This window comes from Petaurus breviceps, unplaced genomic scaffold (assembly GCF_028583685.1).
Source record: "Petaurus breviceps papuanus isolate PSGF00001 unplaced genomic scaffold, PetGlider_PUasm1.0 128, whole genome shotgun sequence".
In the NCBI taxonomy this organism is placed as follows: domain Eukaryota; kingdom Metazoa; phylum Chordata; class Mammalia; order Diprotodontia; family Petauridae; genus Petaurus; species Petaurus breviceps.
This window is the reverse complement of record NW_027185664.1, coordinates 9,065,105-9,092,564: the sequence shown is the minus strand read 5'-3', so window position 1 is coordinate 9,092,564 and position 27,460 is coordinate 9,065,105. Positions and strand designations below refer to the sequence as shown.

At 37.3% G+C, this 27,460-nt stretch overlaps 1 protein-coding gene and 1 pseudogene across 10 annotated transcripts in view; one reads left to right on the top strand and one right to left on the bottom strand.

Annotated features, from left to right (window-relative positions):
* Nucleotides 1–27,460, bottom strand: part of LOC138171996 (transcription factor 4) — a 450,737-nt gene that overhangs the window by 305,090 nt on the left and 118,187 nt on the right. The window lies entirely within an intron of this gene.
* Nucleotides 16,005–18,528, top strand: LOC138172088 (large ribosomal subunit protein eL27-like; annotated as a pseudogene).

The following is a 27,460-nucleotide window of genomic DNA, read 5'->3' as shown; positions in this document are numbered from 1 at the left end:
ATTAATATATTAATATTAATATATATTAATCCATATTATTCCTAACATAGTCTTGATCAGTGCTACACCAAAAAAGCGAAGCTAAAGAGAAAGAGGCTGCCACTAATTAAAAGTACAGCTGACTGGCTGAAGAAGTGATAGCTGTAGCCTGACTACTGAGGAATGGAAGAAATGTAAGGAGCTTGAAAGAGGGCTAAAAGAAAGAGGAGGAAGATAACCAGGCTGCAATGAGTGAGAATACAAGCAGAAGAGGGAGGTAAGGGAGGAGTGTTAGCCAAGTGCCGTGAGGAATCTGATGAGATTAGCGGAAAGTCTGATTACAATGATTCCTTGATTCTTACCACAAGAGAATGTAATGTGACTTTAAGATTTGCTCCAGGAAAAACCAGCCACTGGCAACCATTGTCTCTAATGGGCACAGGCTAGTTATGAGTAAATACAGTGGGAAAATAGCCACAGAGCCAGATTTTATTTGATTTGTACTGATGATTTTTATTAGAATACATGCATCACTGCCTCAACCTTTCCATGTAAAACCAAATCAAATTCAAATAGTCACATATCAGTCACCTAACCTTATGTCATTCCTTCTGCTTTACTGAAGTTGAGCCACAATTTGTATGGCTCTATCCTGCCTAAATCCTCCAGCAATTCGGAACTGTAGGGCCAAATTCTAGGAGGAAACTGGTCAACAAAAGGAGGAGCTAAAACTTAGGTTACCAGGCAGATAAAAACAAATGCTAAGGACTCCACAAATGCTAAAAAGCGAAGCCAGAAAAACACACAGCCTCTGGCAGGGCTGCCGTCTGGAAAAGCACAAGGCAAAGCAGCATGAATTACTTTTCAGCACAACCACTCTGAAGCTATGCAAAGGTATAATGCAAGTGTTAAAATGATATAAAATACATGAATTAGAGCTCTAACCAAATTAAAAATACTGCCAACATAAAGATGAGGATTATAACTGCTAATATCGTGCCTATAGAAAAGCTGGTCAATTTTTCATTAGACACAGAGACAAAGGTAGAGAAAGAGACAGAAACAAAAACAGAGAGATGGAGGGAAGGCAGTAGCAATAAAAATAATTCTTCTTGATCCAATGAAAAGAATTCACACTATGAGAGTTCTTGCACAAGTCACCTTCCCTGGCTTTTTTAAAGTTTCAACTACAATCTCACCTTGTACCAGAATCTTTCCTGGTAGCCCTTTAACGTTAGTGCCTTTCTTCTGTTAATCATTTCCCATTTATCCTGCATCTAATCTTGTTTGCACGCTGTCTCTCCCAATAGACTGTAAGCTCCTTAAGGGAAAGAGACTGTTGTTGCTTTTCCCTGTATCTAAGCACTTAAGAAACTGCCCAGCATGGACTAAGTGCTTAATAAAGACTTGCTGGCTTGTGGACACAACAGGGAAAAAAAATGACTTGAAACTCAGCATCATCAGCAGTATCAGCCAGAACTTTTAGCATAGTACCTGGCACACAGTAGGCACTTAATAAATGTTTATTGATAGATTGGACATGTTTTAATAAACTCAAAAATGTTTTGCAGAAATAGGGGAGTTTACAAAAACAATTTTTGGTATTTTTTTTTTATCCTTTACATTTGGTACTTATTTTTTATTTGATCCTCAGCAACACCAACATATTGCTATCAAGTCTATAGGGTCACAGATGTACATAGATTTAAATAATAATAGCTAGCATTATATAGCACTTTAAGATTTGTGTGCTTTGCAAATGTTTTTCCTTTTTTATCTTTATTGACTTCAATCTGACTCTGGGTTGAAGTGCTAAAAAACATAAAATACTACCTAACTACCTTTTTAAAGTTCTAGCATATTTAAAGTATTCATAGTACAGCAAACTTTCAAAAGTTATTTTTTCTTATGTTATCCCCTAACATGGATTTCAAGTTTGGCACCAAATTATTGCCTTTTCAGTGAAACATACATATCCAGTCAGGTCCAGCACTAGGCCAAATTCTCAAGGTAAACTTGGTTGTTTTTTTCCATAATTTCTGCACCAATTCTTCAGCTTTCAGCACTCCCTCCCCAAAGACCATTCAACAAATATTTACTGAACACCTGCTAGTTGCTCAGTTGTATAGTAGACATCAAGGGGAAAGGCCGAATAAGTATCTGAGACCCTGTATTTCAAGAATTTGCAATCTAGACAAGCATATAAATAAAAAAAATTAAGGACAATAAAAGATGGTACATGATTCAGTGCAGGAAGAGAAGCACAAATAAGGTATCTCAGTTTCAAGGAGAGGTAAGGTGTAGGCTGCAGGAGTCATTCACATTGGGTATTAAGGACATAAAATATTATTGCTCAGAGGAGTATATGTATTTTTAAAAGGGTCCAAGGAAGAGAAGGCAACACTTTACCCAATGAAATTATGTGTTCAAGATGGAATTTTAGGAATTTGTAGAGAAGTCACTTCATACCATTACTCAAATGACGTCAAGCTGTCTTGTACCCAATCTCTAAATTCTTTTTTCCAGCACCTTCATGATTCCAGGCTCCTGACTTCTGGTTACCTTGTTGCAACCTGCTAGAACCTAGGTTCTTTCAGTTCCTTATCATTTGTACTGATTTTTATGTTGGTGAACTTCCTATATGTATTTTACAAATTATGTGACTAAAAAGTTAGCCTAATATGGCTGACAGTCTTACTTTATGTTATTACTATAGTCATTATCTCCAATCATGTAGTGCTTGGGACACTGATTCATTTCCCTCTACTTTCCATACTATTAAACTGACAAAAGAAAAACTGAATATCTGACTATTTTTTTTAACCACTAGAATTTCTGTCTTACTGGTCTTTATTGTTATGCCTAGTCTGACCTACAGCTCTCCGCCAACCTTTGTCCCCTGTACATTCAAAACAACAGGTCACTTAGTTCCAAACCCCATGCTCCATGACTACCTCTTATCCTGAGACCGTCTTCAAGACCTTTTCACCAGTTTCTGAAGCTATGTTTATAAACGCTTGTCAACTACATCAAGTTTAACATAATTCCTCCTATGAACTCAGAGATATTACTACTAAATTGGCAATTAATCACATGCTAATATGTGTCATTTTACACAAAGTCTTGTGCTATTTTAAGTAATTTTTTTATCCATAACCATAGTTAGAGTAAAAAACAATCAACCTTTCGAGTACAGAAGATCTGGGCTCAAGTAAACCTAAGATATGACCCTAAGAATGTCACTTGACATTTGATCCACAGGTAACTTTTTAATTTGTTAATTACAGATTTACATTGGTGGAGGGAGCTTTCTCATGCAGAGTTCACTAAACCAATGAAATCATGGGTCTGGAGCGGAAAAATTTAGCTTTTCATCTTTACACCTATTCTCTCCAATAACATTTAGGTAGGTGTTGAGGGCAACAAGTATGGTGTAACATTAACAGGAGTTTAACAAAGACTTAAATAATAACTAAAATAAAGTGATATTCTACAAAACTCCTATGAGTTTGAAAAAGGAAAATGGCATAAGGAGGAAATTACAATGAACTTCTTCGCCTACTCCATTCATCATTATTTACCCCCAAAAAAAATAAATAAATAAACCAATGGTACGCCGAGCAAATTGTCTTTTTGTGTTTACTTGAAACACCTTTCCCTATAATTTAAGTGATGGTCATTTCTCAAATAGGTAAGTAGGAATTGGGCTTCAGCAGGAAATAGGTAGCTTTGTAATCATCAGTAGATTGAACAGTTTATAAATTGTATAAATGGAAAGGTGCCACCTAGCTGCCCCCACAATTAGAAACTGCAAACGCACAATCACAAAAAGTACCTTTGTGCTCATTCTGAGACACACCCTGATGACTCAATGTATGCTACTTTATCATTGGCCTCAAAGCACAGGAAGAAACAAAAATCACCCATATCAGTCTAAATAGTTACCTATGACTTAGTGAAACTAGGGGGAAAAAATGGTATAGTCTATCTCTGAATGTTAAGTAAATTGCTGTTAAGACTTAGAGAGATTTTGACAATTTCTGATTCTCTCAAGATGTTTATGATGTCTTTTCACTGGTTAACGTGACACTCATTAATTAATAATAAACATGTTTAGGGGCGGCCAGGTGGCTCAGCGAGTAAGAGCACCGGTTCCAGTGTCGGGATGACCCGGATCAAATCTGGGCTCCAATACTCAGCACCACACCCAGAAGTAACTGGCCGTGTAACCTTGAGCAAGTTACTTAACCCCTATTGCTTTAAAAAAAAAATTATAATAATAAACATGTTTTTTTAAGAGCATACCTTATAGTTTTCAAAGCACTGTGACATAAATATTGCATTGGATTCTCCCAATTTTGCAAATAAGAAAACTAAGTTTTGCACATATTAAATGGATTACGATTCACTGTGATTTCCTGATTCCAAAGTGAGAGATTTTTATCCTAAGTTATTATATCTTAGAGAATAAGAGAGAATTGGGTGAAACGTAAAATGACAGTAATGAGGGAAAAGATGTATTCTCCTACAAAAGGTCAGTTTCTTGGAAACTCCTAGAAAAAATTCTTACTAGCTGTGTGACCCTGGGCAAGTCATTTAACCCCTGTTTATCTTGCTTTCTTCTTCTATAAAATATGTGGGAGAAGGAAATGGCAAAACAGTCCAGTATCTTTGCTAAAATAATCCCAAAGTAGAGTCACAAAAAGTCAGACATGACTGAAATATTCAACAACAAGACTAGCTAAGAGACTTGCTTGGGACACGAAATACATAGATTTGATAAATTCATGACTTGAACTGGAGTGGATAAGATATACACTCAGTTAGGTAGCTAGGTTGTACAGTAGACTGAACTCTGGGACTGGCATCAGGAAAGCCCGAGTTTAAATCCTACCACAGGCATCTGTGTGACTCTTGGGCAAGTTAATTTGTCTGCCTCATTTTCCTTATCTGCAAAATAGAAATAATAATAATAATCCCTACCTCCCAAGGGGCACTGAAGGTAAAATAATATTCTTTAAGCATTTTGTGGGTCTTCAAGTACTATATAAATGCTAGTTGTTGTTGCTATTATTAAACTGGATGACCACTATGCTTAAGTGTATTCCAAATAGACCAAATGCCCAGATCCACATTTTGTTGCTTTTTAGTCATTTCAGTCATGAACCCATTTGTGGTTTTCTTGGCAAAAATACTGAAGTGGTTTGTCATTTCCTTTTCTATCTCATTGTACAGATACGAAAAATGAGGCTAACAGGGTCACTTGCCTAGGGTCACATAGGAAATGTCTAAGACCAGATTTGAACTCAGGTGTTCCTGGAGTTCTGACTCCAGGCCTAGTACTATCTACTATACCATCCTGCTGCCCCAACATATATGTATACTTATCAGAATAACTCCCCCCCCCAAATTGATCATGTCCAAAATAACAAATAACAAATCTGCAACTTGAATCCACCACCTTTCTGCCTGAAAATGGGTAGAATACTTCAGCGTTCCCTCTCTGGTATTATGACTGGTCCTTGGGTTGATTAGTTCTTAAGTCTTTAAAAGTTGTTTGTGTTTAGAATGTTATCGTATAATTGTTCTTCTGTTTCAGGAGAATCAGGAGATCCCTTTCAATCTACATCAAATTTCCAGGTTTCTCTAAAAACATTCCCTTCTTCATTTCTTCTTATTCTTCAGGGGTATTCCATTCATTCATATACCATAATTTATTCAGCCATTCCTCAATGGATGTGACTTTATTAGGTTCCAGTTCTTTGCAAACACAAAAAGAGATATTGTATTTGTACATATGGATCCTTTTCTTCTTTCTTTGATATCTCTGAGAGTACAGGCTTCTTAATAGTGGTAAATTGCTTAGTATTGCAAAGCTTAGTAACTACTGAGAAATAGTCCCATATTATTTTTCAAAATGACTAGACCAATTTACAACTTGATCAGTATTTCATTAATGTGCCTGTTTCCTACAGTTCCTCCATCATTTGTCATTATCCTTCTTGGGCAGCTCTGACAATCTGGATGTAAGTAAAGTCTGTCAGTCAATTAGCCTTTATTAAACTCCTACTATGTGTGAGGTACTGTGCTAAGTTCTGGAAACAGAGAGGCAAAAGACAATCCCTGCTCTGTTCATCGTCTAATGAGGGAGACGACATGAAAATAAGTATGTACAAAAAAAAGAAGGATACAGATATAGATAATAAATTGGATATAATCAGAAAGGAGCAGCAGGTGGGGTTTTAGCTAGGAACTGAAGAAAGCCAGGGAAGCCAGGAGTGAGATAAAAAAGAGAGAGAACGAATTAAACACACAGGGGAACAGGAAGCCTTTTCTCATCCCCTTAACTGTTACTACCTTCTCTCTTCTTCAATCATCTTGCATGCATTTGTTTATAACAGTTTTTCAAAGTTAAGGATAGTTTCTATCATCCCCAGTGCCTCACCCAGCACCTTGCATGTTATAAACAATAAAGGCTTATTGCATTCAATTCATTTCTATATTCACAATGTGTTGGTAGCTGAGGATTGATTAGAAATAAAGTTTAGACTCATTTCACAGAATTTGTGAGTTAGAAAGGATCTTGAAAATCATTTAATTCAACTCAGACATGAGGAGATTCCTGAACAAGTGGCCATTCAACTTCTGTCTGAAGACCTCCAAGCAGAGTGTACCTACCATCTCAGTGTTCTTTTTATAATTCTTCCCCCCACTTGATATACAAATGAAAATAGGATTTCGTATTTAAGATTCCATTAATCTCCAAATTTGGATTTAGGGTTAAAAGATGCAGTATGCTTTTGGAGATGAGAAGTTAACCTTTGTGGACTTTTTTCCTATTACCTCTACAAGATCCTAGCTCCTTGATGTTCAGGGCATGGCACAAAACATTGCTTTTAGCTTATCAAATTTCCAGAGTATACAAGTTTTGCTCCAAGTCTTGCCCTCCAAACCAAGGGGATCTTGTGCTCTCTTTTGTCTGTGCATGTTTTCTCTCCCCTTAGAATATAAGCTTCTTGAGGAAAGGGACTGTTTTGCTTTTGTCTTTGTATTCCTAGGGTTGGCATAGTGCCTGGCAGATAATGAGTGATTGATAAATACTTGTGGATCAATTAATTCAATTATTTTTGATACTGCGAGGTCTAGCATTATTATTTTTTTCTATTATTATTTTAAGAGGCTTTTTTTTCTTCCAGTATCTTCAGAGGAATAAACAGACATTTTAAAATCTGAATGAACAATTTCATTTTTACAGGCTAATCTATTTTCTAAACCATAACTGAAAATATCCCAAAGACAAAAAGTAAAATAGGTCAGCTACAGACTTTGGGGGAACTTTTTTTCTTCTTTTTGGAGGGAGAAAGGCAGGGCAGCTGGGGTTAAGTGACTTGCCCAAGGTCACACAGCTAGTTTTTTGTGTGTATGTTAAGTGTCTAAGGACGGATTTGAACTCAGGTCCTCCTGACTCCAGGGCCAGGGCTCTATTCACTGCACCACGTAGCCACCCCTGTGGGAACTGGTCTTACAATCCAATAGTTTAAATTTCATGTATCTTTTATGGAGAGTACTCTGATGAGTTTATAATTCAAGAGGAAACACAGAAAAAGACAGAAGTGAGGGCAGATAACACATACACAACAGTGGTGCAGTCTAGAAAGAATAGAGTACTGAAAACCAAAGTTCAGAATGAGCTGGGGGATGAGGATGGGGAGCTAAGAACAAAGAGAGAAAATGTTAAGAAGCTCTACATCCCCCCTCCCACCAAAGTCCTTGGTGATGGTTGTTGTTTTGGTTTGTTTTAAATTATGATAGGGGGTTATGAATACTTCTTGGGGGTTATGAAATGATAATAAAAGATGATAGAGTGAAAGCAGAATGATTCCATTCCTCCTTTCCTTCTATTTTCTTTTTCAAGAAGAATGATCTACAGATTAGAAAGGATAGAAAATGGTTTAGAAGGGTAACTGAAACCCAAAATGACTGATAAGATAGTAAGTGAGCACCTAACTTCCTTAAATGAATCCAAGTAACCCAACATAGATAAATTATACCCCAGGGGAGCAATTTTCAAACTTTTTTGTCCCAGGACTCCTTTATACTCTTAAAAATTACTGAGGACCTCCAAAGAGCTTTTCTTTGTTTACATGAGCTATATCTAATGATGTCCACGTATTCAAAATTAGAACATCTTAGTGTTATTATGAAAATAGTTTTGACTTTGTGGACCCCTTGAAAGAGCCCTGGAGATTCTGAGGGTTTTCAGGACCATACTCTAAGAATGCTGCCCTAGCGTAATAAAGTAATCTGACTGTAACTGCTGATACCATCAGTCAGTTTTGAGGAATCATTGAGAATAGGAAAGGTATGTAAGGAAGAGCATAATGGTAATGTAAATGGGAAGACCTTTCCCATCCTTTAAGAGGCCCATGTGACCTGCTCAAGTCAAACAGAAGCCTAAATCACGTGAGTTTGAGTCACATGAAGCCTGTGGTGGGAAGAGCTTTCAGAATGAGTGGAGCAGGAAGGGGGGAGCAGAGTCCTGAGGAATTTGGTCAAAGCAGTTAGAGCTGAGGTAGAGAAAGGAAGCAGGCAGTGAGCTGTGAGTATTGTTTGTGGGAAGGCTCTAACAGGGGGAAGGCTTGGGTACGGCAGTGCCCTCTACAGTGTTGTGTGTATAGATTTCTTTGTTGCTATGATGGATTTGGCTTTCAGGAGTTGAGATTCGGCTTTCTGGTGTTTGAACAAATGTTTTGGTTCTGTCTTCAATGTAGAGTCTGTTGTATTTTGTGATTCAAACCTGGAAATGTACTGGCGTACGTGCTGTGGGTATTGCATTGGCGAAATAACAAAAGATGGGCAGATGTCATGTTTTTCAAAATGGAAAGAAGCTGTTGACTACTGTGTTTGATGTTGATCACAGGTAAAATTTCAGCATGGGTTATTAATCAGATTTAAATTATTGAGAACTGAGGGGGGAAATGTTGATTACGATGAGACAGCATGAGTCTATCAAAAACAAGCTGCTCAAGAGCAATCTAGTTTCCTTCTTTTCTGAACAGAACCATAGCAGCAAAGGCTTTAGACACTGCATTTTAACTTCTTCAAGGTATTTGAAAAAGTCTTATATCATAGCAGGCTGTGTCGTTTGTCCTTCGTTCTCCAAGAGGGCCATCACATCAGAGAGATGGTGACGTGAATTGTAATTGACTTTAATTTGAGTGAGGGAGAGCTCTGCAAAGTCACCAGCATCACTTTCTCCTCAAGAGCTCTCTGGGTCCAGTGGCCAGATATGGATCAGGAAGACTGGAGATGGCCCAGATGGAGATGACCTTGGCCTTTTAAGCTAAAGCCTTTTCAGGTTCTCACTCTGAGTGAGGCAAAGCCCATTCAGCAAATAGGCCTCTTTAAGAAGTGAGAGGAAGGATGGTCCCTTTAATTAAAAATTAAAGAACTAGATCCAAAAAGCTATTTATTATTATACTGATGTCAGCTTGGAAAGAAATCTACTAGTGGGCCTGTCTGACTCATGTATCTGCCCATGGCAATCCATCTTCCATTCAGTCACCAAAGTGATCTTCCTAAAGTGCTGTCCACCTATGTCACCCTGAACCCCTCAGTGAACTCCAGTGGCTCCCTTCTGCCTCCAGGAGCAAATACAAAATCCTCTATTTGACATTGAAAGCCCTTCATAACCTTGCTTCCTGCTTCTTTTTCAGGCTTAGACTTTGCTCCGTACCATGTACCAGTCTGATTCAGTGACATGGGCCTCTTGGCTGTTCCAGCAAACAAGACATTCCATCTCTTATGTTCCAAGCATTTTTTCTGGCTGTCCCCTGCCTGGAATGCTCTCCCACTTCATCTCTGCCTGTTGACTTACCTGGTTTCCTTTAAGTACTAACTAAAATCTCATCTTCTACTGCAACCCTTTTCCTAACCGCTCTTCATTCTAATGCCTTCCATCTCTGAATTATTTCCTTTTTATCCTGTATATACCTTATTCGTACATATTTCTTTGCTTGTTGTCTTCCTGAGTAGATCATGAGTTCTCTGAGGGCAGACTGTCTTTCACCTCTTTCTGTATCCATAGAACTTAGCACAGTGCTTGGCATAGCACTTAACAAATGTTTATTGACGAAGTGACTATTGAATCTCTAGGGGCAAAGTGCAGGGGATTTGTCCTATTCTATTTGAATATTTTTACTAATGACTTGAATAACAACATATGTGAGAATTCCCATCAAATCCATAGATGTCATGAAATATGTCATAATAGATGTCATAATAGATGTCATAATAGATGTCATAATAGCTAAATGATCTGGGGATAAAAGACACAAGTAGACAGGAAGAGGAGTGAGGTTGGGGAAGCTAGGTTATAAAAGGTTCTCAATGCCAAAGGAAGGATTTTTATATATGATTCTAGAGGTATCAGGGAGCCATTGGAGTTTACCGAGTAGGAGAGTGACCTGGTTGGACCTGTCCTTTAGTTAAATCACTGTGGCAGTTGAATGAAGGATGAACTGGAGTGGGAAGAGACTTGTGGCCAGCAGACCAACCATCAGGCTGTTACAACAGCCTAGGAGTGAGAAAATGAGGGAGTGCACCAGAGTGGTGGCAACTTCAGAGAAGAGGGGGAATATCTGAGATGCGCTGCAAAGGTAATATCGAGAGGCCTTAGCAACAGACCAGATGTGGAATAGATTTATTCTAAACGGGACCGATGAATGGAAGTTACGAGAGAAACTATAATTTATATTGATGAAAGAAATATCTTAGCAATCAAGAGCATGTGATTTCTGATCAGATGGCACTTTCACCAAAAGTGTCAATAAGATATGTGAGGGCAAAGAGTCATGCAAGAGAAACTATTGAAACTATGCATGTCACAGTAGTCAATGAACATCCTAAGCACTCCCCCGTTGGAAGTTAGCTTCCTAGAATTCTTCTCACCCCACTGGTTTCCTCTGGTTTTATATTCTTGTGTCCAGGAAGGGCCCTTCGGCAGCACTCTTGCTAAAAGGCTGGTGGTGCTAACCTCTCCTTCCTGCCCCAGAGCCCGAGTCCCTTAGTTCAGATGGCATCTTGAACATTCATCGCCTCCTATCATCCTGTGACTGGAAGGCACAACTGGGCCAAGGAGGACCTTGATATTCTGCATCAGAGGAGATGAGGCTAATAAGATATATTCATGCTTGAGGCAACTCAAAGGGTCTACGATTCTATGATTTATAGCTTTGATTCTATTGGGAAAGTGAATTCTAAATTCCAGATAACTTCTTTTGCAAATGATATTTTGGAAAACAGAATATTTACCAGTTTAGGCATGGCTCCCTACCTTCAGAGACTTTACAATCTATGTGGAAATTATAGAATCTAAGAAATGGAAGGTGCCTTAGATTCCCTTCCAGTCTAACCCATCAATATTTCTTTCTAACTTCCTAACTTTATAAAAGTAAGTAAGGGCAAAAGTGTGAAGTGATTTGCTTAATATTCCACAGTTAGTGCAGAGGCAAGATTAGATAGATGTCAGGTCTCGTGGTCAGTGCTGTAACTAAGAACATCTATACCAGGGGTGGGGAAGCTATGGCCTAAAAACCACACATGGCCTTCTAGCTCCTCAAGTGTGACTCTTTGACAGAATACAAACTTCACAGAACAACACTCCTTAATAAAAGTATTTGCTCTGTAAAACCTGGACTCAGTCAAAAGGCTATACCCAAGGACCTAAAAGGCCACCTCTGTCTGCCTCAGCTTTCTCAATTGCAAAATGGAGTTAATAATAACACCTATCTCGCCAGGCTATTGTGAACATCAAAGGAGATAATATTTACAAAAGTACTTAGCAAAAGTGCGCAGCACATAGTAGGCACTATATAAATGCTAGTTATCATCATTATTATTTTTAACTGGGGATCAATCCCTTTGCATTTATGATGCTCAAGTACTACGAGTGCTATTAACTCCCTCTAACTTTGGTATTCAGGGGCACCGAACCCTAGCCATCTTTCTAGCTTCCTGATGCCTGAGCTTATTCCTTTTTCTACTACAAAATCTCTATTACAAAAATAAGAAAACAAAAATACAAAATAATTATTGTCAAGTGGCACCAGGAAGCCCCGACTATCACACATCCCCCAGAGTGGATATTTCCCAAGTTCTCTTCTTCCATCAAGCTTCCCATACTTCCTCCATTTTCCCCATCTCTCTTATACCTTATCTATGCCTCACTGAAAAAAAAATCAAAGCTATCTTTAACCACCTCATTTCCCTACCCCTCATCTCAAAACCCCGAAGTACACATATTTAGCTTCTCTTTCCTCCTTAGGTCTGATGAAGTGGTGATCTGTCTCCTTATCAAAGCTAAGTATGTAGTCAAACCTTATCTCCCTCCTGAATTCTAGTAGCATATTTCCCAAAGGTCAGATGGATATCTCCACTGAGATGTGCCATCAGCATTTCAAAATCAATAGGTCTAAAATAGGACTCAACATCTTTCCACCTACACTTACCCTTCTTCTAAACTTCCTTATTTCTGTCAACAGTACTACAATTTCTTCAGTCATCCTTCACTTTCCCAAATTCAAAGATTCCCAGTTTTCCAGATTTTACTTCTAAAATGTTCTTTTAATCTACATCATTTCATTCTAATAACTATCTTATCTCATTTTATTATTTCCTTTTCTTCAACTCACACAAAGTGAATAGAGTGTTGGATCTGGAGACAGAAAGACCTGAATTCAAATCCAGCCTCAGACTCTTACAATCTCTGTGACTCTGGGCAAGTGATTTAACCTCTGTCTCAATTACTTTATCTGTAAAATGAAGTATTTAATAGCAGATACTTCTCAGGACTGTTGTGAGGCTGAATGAGTTAACAATTGTAAAGTAACTAGCAAATCTTAAAATATATATAAATTCTAGTTAGCAACAATAGCAGCATTATTTCAGACCTTCAACACATCTTACCTACATTATTGTAATACTCCCCATAATTGGTTTCCCTGCTTTATAGTCTTTGCCTTTAAACCATCTTCAACACTACTGCCAAAATAATCTTCCTAAAGCACAAATCTGACTAGTGCCTTTTCTTTTAAAAAACTTTCAATAGCTCCCTTTTTGCCTCTAGGATAAAATGCCAACTCCTCAGTCTGCTGTTTATGGCCTTCTACAATCCACCTCCAACCTACCTTTCCAGTCTTATTTAATATCACTCCCTTCACCTCATTACACATTTCAGGCAAATTGGAATACTAGCTGTGCCCAGGACTCAATGTTCCATCTCCTACTTTGTGCATTTTTGTGCATTTTCCAAGTCTTCTACCATGCTGGAAATTCACTGTCTCACCTCTCCTCAGAATACTAAGCTCTCTGCAAGGAAATTCAAGTGTCACCTTTCCTGTAAGCCTCCTTGGGCCTCCTAACTTTTAACATTCTCTATTTTATCAAATTAACTGTATTAAGTTATCTGTATACCTACTGCATACTACTACCTCTGTCCTTCTCCATACACCTCCATCCTAAGAAGTAACAATCTTTATAGCAAGGTCTCTTGATTTTTCTCTTTTGTTTGCAATCAGGACTTTGGCATAAAACAGGTGCATAATAAATATTTATGGCACAATGGAAAGGGCACTGGTTTATAGAATAAATTAAGAGCGTCTGGGTTCAAATCTCTGCTGTTGAGTTTTCTACCAGAATAACTTAAATAAGCCATTTAATCTCTCTGGGGGCTGAACTAAACCTTATATATTTCTTTATTATTTCAGTCTTTTATCCAGTAAATGTGAAATGATGAAATATTACCTACAGGAATCAAGAAAAGAAAAAAAATGATTCTAGCTTGAGAAAGAAGGGAAAAAAAATTCTTTTTTGAGGAGCGATATTAGATACTAGACCATTAAAGTATGAGCAGGCATTTTACTGGAGTCAGAGAGGAAGAGGAAGTGAATTCCAAGTGGGAGAGAATGTCATAAAACAGGCCACTGAGGTAGCTCTTTTGGGTACAGTGAATAGCCTAGTTTGACTAGAGCGAGGCAAGAGTGGGAAATCCGGCTGAATTTGTCTATACTTGAAGAACGATTTCTTCAGCACTTGTAGATGTGGAGTTTGGTTCAATTCGTGCTGTTTAGTACAGTCTTTGGGGTTCCTGCCACCAATAACAATGTCTTTTAGTTAATACTGATACTACACAAATTATTCTCAAAACTTAAGACAGAAATAGCACTCTACCAATCTCCTTTGATGAGCCAAATATAGTCCCAATCCTTAAAGCAGGGAAGGATAAAGCAAAAGATAACTACAGATCAACATAAATATTGATTCAAAGTATTTAAACAAAATGCTGTCAAAAAGACTATGAAGTCATTCATCATGACCAAATGGGATTTACAGATGTGATACAAGGTCTTTCCCACATTATGAAAACAATCAACATAATTAATCATATTAAAAACAAAAACATCAACAAAAACTCACATCCTCCTGACTCCAGAACCAGTATTCTATCCACTGTGCCAACTAACTATTCCTGGAACATTATTTTAATGTCATAAAAAGTGGAAGAAAGTATCAAATGCAACAGGGCTACCCTTAAAGTTTTGCCAATAAATGCATGCAAAAAGCAAAGATGCCCACTTTCCCCATGCTTATTTGATAGCAGCACTAGCAATAGAAACAAGAGAAAGAAATTAAAGGAATAAAATGGGCAAAGAGGACATAAAACTATCCCTATTTCCAGATAACATGAAGATTTATTTAGAAAATCCCATGGAATCAGCAAAGATGTTGAGAGAACAAAGTTTTAGGTACAAAATAATCCCCCCAAAATCAACATTTCTGTATAATTATAATAGTAATGCAAAAGGCAACAGTAGAAAAGAAATCCAATTAGAAAGAACTACAGAAGGCATAAAATATTTGGAGGTCAATCTATCAAAGCATATTGATGAACTGTATTGATTCAGTTAGCGTCTTCCTTAAACAAAGACCAACTTAAATAGCTGGAATAGTATTCCTTGTGGCTAAGACATTCCAATTTAATAAAAAGGACATGACCAAACTAATTTTTGATTTAATGTTATACCAATCTAAGCATCAAAGAGATACCTTACAGAACGCAATAAAATAATAACAAAAATTAATTTGGAGAAACAAAGATCTAAGATGTCCTAGGAAATAATGAAAAAAGCTAGGAGTGAAAGGGGAATACTGTTCCCAGACCTCAAATTATATTATAAGACGGCAGTCATCAAAACTATTTGGTACAGTTTAAAAATAGAAAAGTAGATCAATTGAACAGACTAGAAACAAAAGAATAATAAAAAAAAAACAGAGCTCAAAAACCCAGTATTCAATAAGCTCCAATACATAAATTACCTAGAAAAGAATTCTCTATTTGACAAGAACTGCCAGAAAAACTAAGAAACAGGTAGAAATTAGACTTACGCCAACATCTTACATTTTACTACATAATAAAGGGATATGAGAAGGCACTTTCCCTACTGCCTTAACGAGGAAGGAAATCCATAGGTGTTGAATATTACATATATTTTCAAATATAGGGGATGTAATGATTGGTTTTGTTGATTTTTTGGTCTTACTCTTTTTTCTTTTAAATAAAAGTCTTTGTTATATTACATAGCTCTCTAGAAAGGACTGGCAGAGGATTTCAGGGGGAAATTTGGGGGACAGAAAAACAAAAGATATCAATAAAAATTCATTTAAAATTTTGGCAACCACCATGATCTTAGTATCTTGGAGATTGCCCAAAACAGTATAAATAAGGTCAATTCTGATCTACTGTGAATATTTATAATGAAATTCCCTTATAATTTATGCCCATTGCTTTATAAATGTTTTTACAGGTTCAAACTCAGGAAGGGTAAAGCATACAGAATCACTGTGTCCTTTCCAGAGTTGGAATGAATGACCAATTATCTAAATTCCCCCATCAACCTGATAAGATTATAATGTGTGAACCTTTGTACAGAGACATCTACAGAATATTTGGCATGGGGATGGAATATGCTTGGTGAGAAGCCATGTAGAATTGTTCTGACCAGGACTTAAGAGGACTACAAAGTTGACAATGCTGTAAACAGGCATACGGCTACTACACTGATCCCCAACTCTCTCTGCTTCACTTTTTTTGTTGCCTTTTTCCAGAGCAGCAAAGGGAGAAGCGATTTCTCCCTTTTTGCCAATAGAATAACTGGTGACACAGGAAAAGAACATAGCAGATGTAGAAATGTGTTTATACAAGGTCTGAGATGGAAGTTCAAAGGCACTGTTCCTAAAATCCAATCTTGAAAAAGGAAAGAGATTTTTAATTATTTAGGCAGGGTGACCTCAGAATCTAACCTCCTGGCCAGAGAGATTTCCTGAGCAATTCCAGCTTTAGGTGTTACCTTAGGTGTAATCCCAAATTCAAGAGTTCTAGAGTTGGAGCATTTAGTAATTCCCTTCTTAAAGAAAGAGTTCCTTAATACTGGGCTTCTTGGAAAGGGAAGAGGGTTAACTTATAACTGATGAACTGAAAGCCAGACCATACGGTGGGTGAGAGGGGTTGGCAAATTAGGTGGGGGCTGTGTATGAGCTACACCTGGCCGACTTTGCTAATGCCATGAGTTGCTTACACAGTATAGGTACAAAATGAGTGGGAAGTCATTCAGAAATTTTCCAAAGTGTCTATTTTCCAGCGGGAATTCAACGGGTCATTTATATGCTTCAGTCTCGGTATTTTCTTATGTGAATTCTGTGCATCTTATCTTCTGTAGTAAGTGAAGTAAAGGCTCTCCAATACCTCCGCATGTCACTTTAAAAGTGGAGGACCCTTCTATCTTTATTTAGGGAACTCTATTTTGTTGTTGTCTCGTCAATACTCACAGTAAAAAGGAATGAAAAAAAGTGGACAAACAGAGGGTATGCTACAAATAGAATAATTAACCATTGGTTGCTGCAGTTGCTCAATATTTCAAAAATTGGTCAAGGTTTAGAAGTCTTGGTAATGTTATAAAGATAAATGTTGATTCACATAAATCGACTCCCTTTAAAATGAATCCCAAATAGAGTTAACTAATCCCCAGCAAGCATCAGCCAGCTTACTAAAATGAAAACCTAAATGAAACCCACATCCAACACCATCTAGTCACAGGTATACACTAACTCTTGGCCCCTCGACTATTTCTCATTAATAGGACCATGACCAATAATTCTATCTGGTTTTTATTCCTCTGAGTTGGAGCCCTTTCAGTGTGGAATAAGCCAGTGAAAACAAACACAAAAATTGTGTTGAAAACTTAAATCCTATTATTAAATTCTAGGAAGCACAGAGTCTTCTTAAAGCCTCCATATATTATTTAAACTCAGTATTTAAATAATTTAGATTAGACTGTCAGTTCCTTGAGAGCAGGAATTATTATTTTCTCTTTCTTTTTATTCAGGGTATTTAGCACAGTATCTCATACATAGTAGGTTCATAATAAATACTTATTGTACTTAGCTTGTTAACTATGCTAGAAACAATGCATAGATATGCACATTAGAAAATCAATGGTAATTTTATTCTCGCAACTGGTAGAAACATCAATCGTCCTGCAGTTGAAACTCTAGTCTACTAGTAGACATTTTTCACTCAATCTGAAATAAGAATAAACTTGAGTACAATTATGTAACATACTTGTTCTAAACTAATTCATCTTTTCTTAAATTCCACTCACAGATTATTTTTGAGACTGCAATTTTAGGCCTCAAAAATGTATATTGGGATCTAATGATGACTTAGTACATATATCTCCCCATAGGATGCTGTAAAATTAATGGTAGAGACATTTTCGGCTCCTATATTTAAGCTCAGGAATTCCAGGGGCCAAAAGGATCTAATTCAGTTAATATCACGAAATTAGGTAAAGTATTTTCCAAGTGCTTCACAAAAACTGGAAAATTTCAATTGAAATGTGTTGACATTACATTACGGGGCAAAATTGTTATAAAGAAAAGCTTTCCTTTTTGGCTATAGGAGCTACTCATTTCATGTCAAAATGAGCAAGTTCATGAAGCCCGGGAAGGTGGTGCTGGTCCTGGCTGGGCGGTACTCTGGGCGCAAAGCCGTCATCATCAAGAACATTGATGATGGGACCTCCAACAGGCCCTACAGCCATGCCTTGTTGGCAGGTATAGATCGCTACCCTAGAAAAGTGACTGCAGCAATGGGCAAAAAGAAGATTGCCAAGAGATCAAAATCAAGTCGTTTGTGAAAGTTTATAAGTACAACCACTTCATGCCCACCAGATACTCTGTGGTTATCCCATTGGACAAAACAGTTGTCAGCAAGGACGTGTTCCGTGATCCTGCACTAAAACATAAGGCAAGGAGGGAGGCCAAGGTCAAGTTTGAGGAAAGGTACAAGGCAGGCAAAAACAAGCGGTTCTTCCAGAAGCTACGGTTTTAGAATTTTAGTAAATAAAATGTTTACTAAAAATGAAAAAAAAAAAAAAAGAAAAGCTTACTTGTGACTTTTAGATGACTTCACCCATGATCATGCAATATACTTAAGAGAGATCATACAAATATGGATAAATAGTGAGAATATTCACATTTAAAATTAGAAAAATGGGGGTGGCTAGGTGGCACAGTGAATAGAGCACTGGCCCTGGAGTCAGGAGGACCTGAGTGCAAATCTGCCCTCAGACACGATACAAAACTAGCCATGTGACCTTGGGGGCAAGTCACTTAACCTCAATTGCCCTACCTGCCCCCCTCAAAAAAAGCAATAAAATAAAATTAGAAAAATAACTGATACTGAATCTACAAGTTTCTACCCCTCATAATACCTAAATTAAAACCAGATTTGAAATGGCAGAGCTCTACTACTTATTACTATGGTTTTACTTGAGGGATTAGATAGATAGCTTTCCATTTTTTTCAAAGAAGCAAAACCAGCTGTGAGATATATACCACACACTAATACCTTCTGCATAAAGCCACAACTAATTAGAAAATTCATTTGAATCAGATGGACTATTTGTCTTATGTCTGATTTTATAAACTCTATACAAGTATCCAATAGGCAGTTTTGTGCTCCATTTGAAAGTATAAACTTCAACGATGTAAACAAACTAAACTGTTCTTAATATTTATACCTCCTAGCAAAAAACCATGCAGTACTACTTGCTTTCAGAAATGGTAATGATCACTCAAAATCTTATTCAAGTAGGTATTCATTATATCACAAGGGTTCATACTCTAAATGCTGTGGGCTTGCATGTTTCTCCTCACTGATATTAAAGGTCGACTCAAAATAACAACATTTTTTCAGAAACTCAAATGCCATCAGGAGAAGTAGGAATAAAAAAAAAAGATTAAGGAAACATGACAATTCATCTGTTATTCTTTAATGTTTGGTTCAGAGGGGCAGCGAGATGTCTATATTTGGGGAAGGGGAGAGGGGATAAATATTTGCTAAGTGTCAAGCACTGTACTAAGCTCTTTGTAATGATTATCTCATTGGATCCTCGCAACACTACCAGGTGGGCATTGTCATGATTTCCTTTTTATAGGGAAGAAACTGAGGCAGGGGTTAAATGACTTGCCCAGGGTCACATAACTATTAAGTGTCTGAAGGTGGGTTTTATTTCACACATTCCTCATTCTAGGTCCAGTACTCTATCTACTATATCACCTAGCCACCTAGGTAGAGAGAAAGCCAGCCTCAAGATAGGAAGCATTGGGTTCAAGTCTTACCTCTGACATATATTGATTGTGTAACCCTGAAAAAGTCACTTAAAATCTTAGCACTCTAGGCAATTCTCTAAGATTACAGGTTACAGTTTGGGCTGGCTAGGTGGTGCAGTGAATAGAGCACCAGCCCTGGAGTCAGGAGGTCCTGAGTTCAAATTCGGCCTCAGACACTTAACACTTGCTATCCGTGTGACCTTGGGCAAGTCACTTAACCCCAACTGCCCTGCCCTCTCCCCTCCCCTCCAAAAAGCAACAGCACCAACAAAAGATTACAGGTTACAGAGAAGATGTGGACTCACTCAGTGGCTGGGGGAGTTTCTTCACTAAGGAGCTCAGGACACTAACGACACCCCAAGCCCAACCTGTCCAACTCCCCCTGTTTAATCCTAACAAAAATTAAATCAGGGTGAAATGAGAGCTCCTTGCAAAGCTTTAGCCTCTCCTGGTAGAGGCAGGTTGGGGTAGGGGATGGAGATGATAGTCTGTGCTGTCCAGAAAAAAACACACACAGAAATAAGCAAAGAAATGGTAACAGGGTAAGTAGCAAGATAAAGGAGAAGTCAGGGTTGGGAGAAAAATCTATCCCTACCTAGATTATGGTGCAGTTTAGTCTGTCAATCAGCAAACATTTCATTATGGTCTCCTACATGACAGGTATTTCATTAAGGACTGGGGATACAGAGAAGCAAAAGACAGTCCCTGCTCTCAAGGAGCTCGCAGTCTAATGAGGGAGAGAACACAGAAACTAAACTTGTCTCTCTGGAACTAAATATTAACTATTAAAACAGACAGATTAGCTCTTAATTAATTTGAATGTTTTTATTCCTACTTTTTTTATTGGTACAATCCTAGTACATTAAGCGAGGATCAAGAAATGCTTCCTAAAGATGGGATTTGGGGGCAGCTAGAGGCACAGTTGATCGAGCACCATCCCTGGACTCAGGAGGACCTGAGATCAAATTTGACCTCAGACACTTGACCCTTAGTAGCTATGTGACCCTGGGCAAATCACATAACACCAATTCACACACACACACACACACACACACACACACACACACACACACACACACACACACACACACACACAAGATTTTTCTCGGACCTAGAAGGAAACTTGGAGGCAGAGATGAGGGAGGAGAGAATTCCAGGCATGAGAAACAACCAGCGAAAATACATTATGTCAGGAGATGGACCATTTTATTCTAGGAATAGCACAAGTCAGCATCAGCTTTACTGAATCACAGAATACATGGGGGTGGACAAGGTACAAGAAGGCTGGAGAGGCAGGCAGGTTATGAAGGGCCTTGAAAAACAACTAGAGGATTTCACATGTGATCCTGCAGGTGAAAGAAAACCATTGTGGTTTACTGAATAGGGAGATGATATGGTCAGATTTGCACATTAGGACATTCAGTGTGACAGCTGAATGAAAGGTGGACTACAATGGGGGAGCTCAGTATTGAAAGGTTTAGCAAAAATCCCAGTGATTACACGATTAAAATAAAAGACAAAAACGTCATTTACATGAACTGATACAAAGTGAAGTAAGCTGAGCCAAGAAAATAATGTACACAATGACCACAACATAAATGGAAAGAACCACAAGTACACACAAATTAAGAAAAATCAAAGTAAATTTTGCACTTATGAACAATAAGTATGACTTGAAAAAAGAGATATGAGAGGACTCTAATCCACTCCTTCAGGAAGATGAGAGGTCCACAGGTGCAGCACACTGCATATATTTTCAGACTTCTTCAATGCACCTACTGATTGACTGGGCTGATTTTTTTTCTCTTTGTTTTTTATTTTTCTTTAAAAATACTATTTGTTATAGGGGATGACTCTCTGGGAAGAGGCAGGAGGACCACTGGAGAAAATGACAATGATGTTAAAAAAAATCAATTAAAAAAAAAAAGAAAACACAATCAAACAAAAAACCCATTCTCTGAAAAATCTGCATCCCTCCCATCTACACACTCCCTGGGCCTCCACAAGAATGCATCTGCAGTGTATAGAATGGATGCCGAGGAGAAAGAAAGGATTTTATTTGTTGGCTATCATATATGAACAAATCTAATATTCCAAAACAAGCCATTACAGATATTCAGTGATACTTGTATTCATAAATAAATACACATACACACATCACTTTATAGTGACACTTGCTAATAGTCAGTCAACAAGCATTTAATAAGTTCTTGTTGTTGGTTCAGTCATGACCCCATTTGGGGTTTCCTTGGCAGAGATGCTGGAGTGGTTTTCCATTTCCTTTTTCACCTCATTGTACAGGAACTGAGGCAAACAGGGTTAAGTGACTTGCTCAAAGACATACTGCTATTAACTAGATCTGAAGTCACATTTGAACTCGGGTCTTCCAGACTCCAGATCTCACACTCTATCCACTGTATCACCTAATTAGCTACCCATTAGCAGCACTTTTCTTTAGCCAGTGGTTGGTCAATAAGCATTTAATAAGTGCTTACAATGTGCCAAGTGCTCCCAGTGCTGGAGATACAAAGAAAAAGAAAACAAACAAACATTTCCTGCCATCAAATAGTATATATTCTTATGGGAAAGGTTTCATGTAACTAACTGTGTACATCTAAGTTAGTTACAGAATAAATGAAAGGCAATCTGCCGAAGGAGGCATTAACACGGCAGAGGGGATGGGAAGAGAGCAGCAGTGTCAGACATGGTGTCTTACAGAAGGTCTTCTTACGGGAAGCCAGGTAAACTAAGAAGTGGAGGTGAGGGGAAGCGCCCCACCTCAATGCAAAGGCTTCTTACACAGAAGACATTTGGACCATGTTCTCCTCTACAGCACCCATATTTCTAGAAGGAAATGCCGACCAGTAAACTACACTATGAACTGAGATCCATGTTTCTGTAACTGAGGACGTGTACTGACCAGAAGAGACCAGGGCTGGAGACAATCATGGGAACAACTAAACAGGTAAAGAAGATTTTATGAAGACAACCAGCAACTACCCTTGACAGAAGGGAAACAAATCCCATATGGTAATGTCTATTTAAAGACACCAGTGAGGAATGAAGGAAACAAGCATTTAACTTTTTTTGCCATTTTTGGGAGGGCAGTTGGGGTTAAGTGACTTGCCCAAGGTCACACGGCTAGTTTTTTGTGTTAAGTGTCTGAGGCCAGATTTGAATTCAGGTCCTCTTGACTCCAGGGCCACTACTCTATTCACTGCACCACCTAGCCTCCCTGAAACAAGCATCTATTAAGCACCTTATATCTGCTAGGAATCATGCTAAGTAATTTACAAATATTATTTTATTTGTTGCTTACAATAATCCTGGCAGGTAGATGGCATTATCTCCATTTTGCAATAGAGGAAACTGAGGCTTACTTGCCCAGGATCCCACAGCCACTAAGTGTCTGAGACTGAATTTGAACTGAAGTCCACCAACTCTAGGCCCAGTACTCTATTCACTGTGCCGCCAACTTTCTCCAATATAAGTTTTTCCCTCTTCCCAATAGGCAGAAGTGCCAGGCCAGAAATCCAGTATGCCTATAATGTTCTCATGCAGAGATTCATTCGAAGTTACTTTTAAAATGGTTTAAGTGAAGAAAAACTTATAAAGGACAAATTACTTGCTATTCTTCATGAGGCAATCTGCAACATCAAAAAAAACCAAAACACAAAAAACAAAACCACACCACAAAAGGATATAATTTTAAAACCTAGACAGAGAAATAACCAAGGTTTCTTTCAAATTTCACTACAAAATTGAGAAACCCAGTGATGAGAACCTGTTCCTAAACAACCTGAAACAACTAACACCTAAGCACATGTTAAATATCAAAACAAAACATTTCTACAACATCCCAATCCCGACATGGTGATGAAAAGCAGTCTTCATCTGATTCAATCAGACCATATTCAAAGCAGGTGGTTCTGATCATTATTTTAACAAAATGTGCCAGCTTCTCCTCCATACAACAGTAATATCACGATACTCTTTTCAATAAGACATGAAGTATCAGAAAGAAATGTTTTACAAATTTAAAATTGAGTAAAGCTCAATTCATCCATTCTCAACTGAAAAGTACCTACTGCCTCCATCACAAGCACGAGGTGCTTTCGACATCAGAGTAACAACAAGGAAACAGCTGGAGATAGAAATGTTTAATTCTAGAAGAATTAGTACAAAGTTCTTCAAATCACTGCCATTCAACATGAGACTTCTGTCATAATTTTGTCCATCTTTGGACAAACAGGATTAATCCCTACAAGACAGACTCAGGTATAGATTTAGTATATTACTTTCCTATGGTGCAAGATTTAAATGCTTACTTTAACTCACTTAAAAGCAATCTATCCACAATAAAGAAACTTCAAAATGCTAAAATAAATTCAACAATAATAAAGAATAACATTTAATAATTTGCTACCTAGTTATGCCACAATTAGTAATCTCATTAAATATTGGCAGCAATGCCTCCATCTACCAGCACTGTCAAAAAAGGAGTACCAGGTTTCTCATAAGGGAGAGGAAAGGGAAAAGCAAAATATTTTGCATGTTTTTATGTGCTAATTTTTTATAAGTCACAGATTTCTTGGAAGATTTTTTTCAACACTGCACCAATATCTTATAGATTTTTTTAATGTGGTGGAAGAAAACTGGATCTAAGATCACAACCAAAGAAAGTCTTTAAAAAAAGAGATTTCATTAAAATGTATTCTGAGTCTCAAAATATTAATGAAGATATAGGGAGAAGACCTGAAAAAAAAAAAGAGATGACAAGCTTTTTAACGATTGTTTTCTATTCAACTCTAAATGATTTATTTATGGAGAAAAAAATTCTAGACTGTTAGTCTATAGCACTGAATAACAGCGTTCCTTATTCTGAAAAAAAAATTAAAAAGCTATATCCAAGTGGCTTTAAAAAAATGTATCACTGTGTACAATTTTGAGTCCTTAGACTCTGCCTAAATGCAGTCTTAGTTCCAGTCAAGTTTTCAAACTTAAGTTACTATTGACGGTAAATTTCAGATATTTTGAAAAATTAATTAATTTCTGAAACCATTAGGTTAATTTCTGAAACCATTAGGTTAAGAAAAATAAGACTACTTAGCGTGAAGGGAAAGTATATTCCAGGACAAATATTTAAAAATGGGAGGGAGGGATACTCACGCAACAATCCGCACACACCTGTTACTGCAAAATTCAACATGCACACAATTGAAAGGGCATTTGTGTTCACAAATCAGGTAATTATATTTGCAACTACCCATCTGCAAGTGCAATTACTCAGTCTGTTGCATAGAAAAGCAGATTTCTGCAGGTGTTCCCTAACCAGCTTTCCTTCAAAATCTAGTTGGCCTTTATGTCTTAGAATCTAGGCACATACTAGTTGAGCTACTGAATCCCAGTCTCACTGTGGCAAATACCAAGAGCAAAGTGTTTACATTCTGGTTTCATGGAGAAATGATTTTGTAATCTGATCAAGTTTCCTCTCCTTATTACAACAACTCATATTTTAATGTTCCTCATTTAAATGCTAAGGTTAAAGGGTGTCAAGTAGGTTTCACAACTATTGTTAATCTATGACTTGTTTCCTCTGAAACCCTTGGGTGTCCCACAATATTCAGTTTAAACGAGTGAATAAAATTCTAGTATGCTATAAGAACAAAAATGACAATGAGAGAAAAAGGGGGAGTGTTCTTGGCCTTTCTCCCTTAGAATGCCAAGCTTTTTCAAGTCCTAAGTAATCATCTATACATTTATCTGCTTCCATACTGCATTCCATCACTAGATGGTAAGTCATCCTTGAGGGTCAGGACTGTTTCTTGTCCTTTCTTTTTTGTATATTCAACACCTAACATTATGCCTTGCACATAAATCTTCATTGAATTGAATCTGAATGAAAAAGCAGTAGCGATACATAATATTGAGAGGAATATTTGTTCAAAATGTAGCTGTCCTGAACTTGAGAGAAATAGAAAATTTCAATTTCCTAGCAGGATCTCTATATTCATTAGTATCAAACTTTTAAGTTGAAAATGTGCATATATGGCTTTTCTGTGCAGTCATATTATACTGAATACGGTTTAAGTCTCTTTTCCCTTAGAGTTACTATTAATATTACTGGTGCCACTGAGTGCCATTTTCAAGTTTATGAAAATAAAATGTGGAAAAGTAGAGTTAGAAAGAGACCCACCTTGATCCCTCCTTCATTTTACAAATGAGACCACTGAGGCCCCATCTCTTGTCTCCAGTCTCTACACTCTTAACACTAACAAGGTCTTCAAAAGGAAAGAAGGGGAGGGAAGGGAAAGGAGGTGACTAAAGGAAAGAGGAGAGAGCAGAAGAACAGGAGAGGGCAAGAAATAAGAAGTACTATATGCTGGGGTGAAATAGAGGGTGGGGAATTTGGGAGTGTTACTAAAAAGCAGTCTAAGTTACATCAAAAAACTGCCCATCAACACTGTCGATGTAAATGTTAAAAACTTCAGGTACAGGTTTTTATGGTCTATTCATGCAAATATTTCTATAGGCCTAGAATTTTATTTTACTTTTTAAACTTACATGACTATCCTGACAACCAATGCCAAAGTGAAGGAAAAAAGGAACCTGCTTTTTAAAAGCAGGATGTAATAGACAAACATTAACTCAAAGGGTATCTTCTTATTTTTCTGACTTGTTATTGCCAAAGGCTCACTGGGAACTAACACAGTAATTAAAAATATAAATTACCATTTTGTGAAAGACATGAAAAATGTTAAATACTAAATTAAATGACATGGGGTATCTATTTCAGCATCTAAACATCTCCCTGGGAAATTTTTGGACATAAAAACTGAAGAGACAATGACAATTCTATGTGTACATATTAAAAAAAATAGTTTTGTCTTTATACACAGCATGTTCCAGTAATTCATATTAGGAACACTCCACCCAATTCTTTTGCCTTTTGATGCTAGGCTTCTGTTCTTTTGATCTTTTGTTAAACTATTCCATTCCAATTTTATTTCCCCAGGACACCGCTACTGTACCTTTCCCAACTAAAGGAAACACAAACAAGAAAAAAAAAAGTCCCCATAAAGCATATTTAAAATGGCTAAAAAGCAAACAAAAAAAACCTTTTGGATCAAGTTTTTGGTAAAAAGCTAATTATTTGCTGTCATTTTTCCAAGCCTGTATTCAAACCCTCCTAATAATTAAATATTAAACCCAGATCTTAAGCAGATTTTTTTTTCAGACAGTATCAACAGCTGCATTTTGTACTACCCTGGCCAGTACATGACCAGTTAATTTGAAATATTTATGTTTCTTAGAAACAGAAAGATTAATTAGGAATGTATAACTAGAAAAAGAAATGGAAAACAAAATAGCCTGAAACAATATAAGCCCTCCTCCAAATGGCAGATAAATTTAGCTATAAATTGTATATCTCCATTGCATATACAAAAAGATATTACAGATGAAATTGTGGAATCAGATGAAAGGTGATTTAAATGCAAACTGGGGGAAAATGAGGGAGAATAAAAGGGCCTTCTTAGCTAAACATAGAGTCTTTTGAGATTAGTATTATGATTTAAGTCTACTTCAAAATGGTCTCAGCCTTATTAAAATTACATTAAAACTAGCCCTGATGCATTTGCATTTAAAGGGTTGTCTAACACTACTTAGTAGGCACTGAATTCAGTCTCTATTGATTTACAATATTAAGGCACTACAATTGCAGGAATTTTCCAGGATAAAGGACATTAAT